We start from the raw sequence: 4,408 nt of genomic DNA on the forward strand, positions 1-4,408 counted from the left end.
AGACAAATACAAACGTATTACCATGGCATTTTCTGCAGTAGCCCCAAATCAGGAATTGAAGCAGACCTTCATATATTCACTTGGAAAGATCTCCAAAGTATGTATCTAAAATAAAACCAGATAATTACTAAATAACATGTATATATAGAATTATCCTATTTATACAATTAAAAAAATCATTTATGTTGGTAAATATATGTACCTATATGAAAAAATCAGAGAAGATACACGTCAACTCTTAACAGAGTTGATTAACATTTATTAACATCAAGAGATGGGCAAAGTGGGTCATTAACTTCTACCCTGAACTCCTTCACTAATATATTTCTATTCTTCAAGCCCCTTTCTAAGCATATATTACCCAAATATCACCAGGCTTCATAGTACTATGGCTTTTGCTAGCTTGTTAGTACCAGGTGAGAAAAATGTGACAATGTGAGAAAGAGATGCCCTTGTGCCACCCCTCGCCCCGGGGCCACCTGGGGTCCGTAATCTTCACGACGTTTTACTCAAACCTCAGCAGCCCAGAACACAGTCCTGCCTTCACCTTGGAACCCTTGCCCATGCTTCCCTCGGGCCACTCTCTCTACTCCAGTATTACCTCTTCAGCAATTTACAACCCACACTCATCCTTCCTCTGAACGTGAGAAAAAAATATGGTCTTTCTTCCTGGGTTGGGCTTTCTAAGATAGTTCTCATAACAGGGGCTTGGGTGCTAAGGTGTTATAGCTCTTTTTAGCTCTATACATATACATCCTTTCTCCTACCATTCCCATAGAGAAGGTAGCTAGGTGTTCACTTTCAAATAACAAAAGCCACTAACGACTCAGAATTACTTATGGAGAAATTTATCATGCAGCTGTTCAGGCACAGGAGAGAAATGACTTTTAAGCAAAGTTTTTTTTCATTGTAGCATTGTTTGTTAATAGCCCAAAATTAGAAACAACCCAAATGTCCATCAAAAGAAACTGCTTAAATGATGGTATGTCTATACCATAAAACATTAGCCAGCTGTGAAAAAGAACGAGGAAGCTTTCTTATACCAATAGAGAAAGAAGCCCAAAATAAAGTAAAAAAATACCTAACACACAAAAAAAGCAAGGTGTAGAATGGTATGTAAAATATGCTACCTTTGTAAACAAATGAAGGTAAATAAGAATCTATATTTGTTAAATAAGAAGCTATATTTGTTTTTGCTTGCATATGAAGAAACTATGGAAATTAACAAAAGAAAATGAAGGACAGTGGCTCGGACTGGGTGAGAATTGGTCAGATGGAGGACAAGGATGGTAGGGAGACTTTTTATTGAATAACATTTTATATTAATTGGTTTTTAAACCATATTTATGTTATATCTAGTCAGATCTTCAGATTTTTTTTTCTCTTAAGGTCAGGTTCTTTCCATGGGGCCATGCAAGTGAAATCCTTGCAAGTTAGCTTCCTGGCCCCATGGAGTTTTCCCCACGCCTGGGAGTTTTCTTTGGAGATTTGTAAATTCAGTCAATGTAAATGGGTATAGGACAGACAGGGCACATGCCTTTTCTACATAATCCCCCTTTGCCCAGGATAATCTGCTTTGCACACCTACAAAGACACATGCAAACATAATAACATGTATCATGCTTACATAGATAATACCCCTGGGGTTACAAACACCTGAAATTCAACTCAAACTATTGTAATCAGATTGAGATTGCCCATGAACATCAAGGGCAGTAGAGCACTTAATAACTTCTAGGGTTGTTGGAAAGATGAAATAAATTAATGCACATAAGAATATTTAGTCAGGCGCCTACTTCATAGTAAATAGAAAATAAGCATTAGTTGTTATTATCATTGGTGGCCATTTTAAAACATAATATTTGTTTCTGTGCCACATGTTTGAATACTATTTATAAATTGCACAATCTATTATACAAGTTACAAAATAAGTCTCAGGTGTGTTGTTGTTTTTCCAGAGCTGGCTGACTTTAATTTAGAAACAGCTTTTGGCTACCACCATTCAGGTTTAAAGCACATTCTCAGCTCCAAGAAACCCTGCCACTAGCAGGGAGCTGGCTTTGTTTTTTCGTTTCACATGGAAGAAGGAACAGATGACTTTCTGGCCTTTCTTTCCTCTTCTAAAAAGCAGTGAGTTTGGCAATAACAAAGCTCATGACGCATTCTCACCAGATTCAAAGATTATCCTTAAAGATCTCCCCTCAGTGAGGACATGGCGCTGCCCCACCTGACCTCTCTCACCCGAAATGTGTGTGGCAACAGAGGAACTTGTATGCACCTGTCTGGCAATGACTATAAAAAATAACTCCAAATAAATATTAAAATTACATGACTAAAATGAAGCCCAGTGTCTCAGCTACAAGCAACGGGGAATGACTGCGTGAGTCAGGAAACAAAACATCTACTTTAGCAGCAAGAGACTGGGGGGGGGGGGGTGGGGGTGGGGGGGGGGAGGGAGGAAAAGGCATCCTGAGAGAGTTCCCAGGCCCTTCAGTAGGAGCACAGCATAAGATCAGGAGGGGTGAGTGGAGGTCAGGGCCAAGGCTCCAAGGACTGTCAGCACTGGGATTCCTGGGAGGTTATTTTGGGGGTTTGATGGAGACAGACATTCTTTTGGCCTTTTCCTGGCATCACTGTTGTTGGCAGGTGGACAGAAGTGAGTCACCAGTCATCACTCTGTCCTGGCCACCACAGGTCTTCGGCAGAATCTTCGAGTAATCCCCCGAGGTGTCTCCCATGATGTCATGGTACAGCGATTGATGTCCAGGAGGTCCATCTCGCTGTGAGATACCATGATCTTCATCAGGGTCTGGTCCTTTGTTCCTGCTCCCCGCATGGCCCAAAGAAGGCAGGGGTATCTTGAGACATTTCACCACAGCCAGCATGCCTTGCTCCAGGTCCCTGGACATATACCAGCAGATGCTCTTCTCCATGTCTTGACCTGTCAGTCACTGATACTCATTGAAAACTGCCATCAGGTGCGCCAAGCTCTTGGAGCACAGGACTGCACTGAACTTGGACCCCTCTGTTCCCAGGAGGACATCTCTGTAGAGCAGTGGTTCTCCACCTTCCTAATGCCGTGACCCTTTAACACAGTTCCTCATGTTGTGGTGACCCCCAACCATAAAATTATTTTCGTTGCTACTTCATAACTGTCATTTTGCTACTGTTAATGAATCGAAATGTAAATATCTGTGTTTTCTGATGGTCTTAGGCGACATGTCGCTGTGAATGGCCTCCTCCGGGGTCTTTTTTAATTCTCTTTGGTAGGTTCTGCTCAGTTCCTGGCTGTGCTTGCTGCGGGAGGCAAGGCTCTCCATCGGGAAGGCTTCATCAGTGCCAGCCCCTTGATGGCTTCCTTTATCTCATGAATATCAAAAAAGACTGGGATCTTCATCATGGCCAAGATGGTCTTCTTAAAGCTTCCTGACAGTTCAGGCTTCAGATCTTTGATCAAATCCTTCCCTTAAACTGTTTTGAAGGACAGGAGGATCTGCTGTCGCTGCTTGTGGAGCGACTCCCAGGCAAGCAATGATGGCCTGCTCCTTAGACCCAAAGCCTTTCATAACCCTTTGCAGGACCTCGGCCTCTTGCAAGGTGTCAAAGCCTCTGAGAGGGTGCCTTGCTTTCCAGGTGGGCTGAGGGCACAGCAATGGTGATGGTCCCAGACCCTTAGTGTCCTGGGAAGCTTAGCACCAGCTGTTGCTGCGGTTGCTGCTGCCTAGAAGGCAGCATTGGTGGCTGCCCAGGGTATGTCATTGGCTGATGCCCAAGGGTAGGCTTCTGAGGGCTGCTGTCCAGGAAGTGGCATAGGCTGGCCTGGTACAGGGGCCCCTGGGTATGGTAGGTATGAAGGCATCCCAGATGGCTGGGTGGAAGGGGGCTGCCAAAACTCCCAGGGGGTAGGAGAGTAACCATCCCTGGGGCCCCCGGGTACAGGTTTGGCACTTTGGGTATCACGCTGGACTTGTTGGCTGCCATTCCTGAGAGGCAGTCCTGGTTGAACTGCCCTGTGTATGTAGTTGGCCAGTTATCCAGCCCAATATAGGGGGCATGTTGGGCCAGGGGGTAGCCAGCATCTCTCCAGTCTCCAATACCTAGTACAACTATGGGGAAGCCACTTGCACATTGGGAGTAGCGTGAGTAGCACATGGTCAAATCTGGCCACTGGTCTTTGGGGTGAGGAGCTGAAAGGGGCGAATGGGGACATGGGCGTCTGGGACACACCACCTTGGGTCAGTTGGAGCTCTGTCCCACAGTAAGCCTCAGATTTTTAAGGTCTTCTATTTACACACAAAAATCTCTATAGGGCAAGACAAAAAGAAAAGTCCACAATGAATTTTGAACTCTAACTTTTAAAATGGTTAGAGAAACTTGAACCTCCAAGCATAATTGAGACCAAGAGTCT

The 4,408-nt window shown here is 44.3% G+C and overlaps 1 pseudogene; it reads right to left on the reverse strand.

The window, feature by feature from the left end:
* Nucleotides 1-2,630: 2,630 nt before the first annotated feature.
* LOC103294682 (annexin A11-like) lies at nt 2,631-4,152 on the reverse strand (annotated as a pseudogene).
* Between the last annotated feature and the right edge of the window lie 256 nt (nt 4,153-4,408).

The sequence above is a fragment of the Eptesicus fuscus genome, chromosome 14 (assembly GCF_027574615.1).
Source record: "Eptesicus fuscus isolate TK198812 chromosome 14, DD_ASM_mEF_20220401, whole genome shotgun sequence".
NCBI lineage: Eukaryota > Metazoa > Chordata > Mammalia > Chiroptera > Vespertilionidae > Eptesicus > Eptesicus fuscus.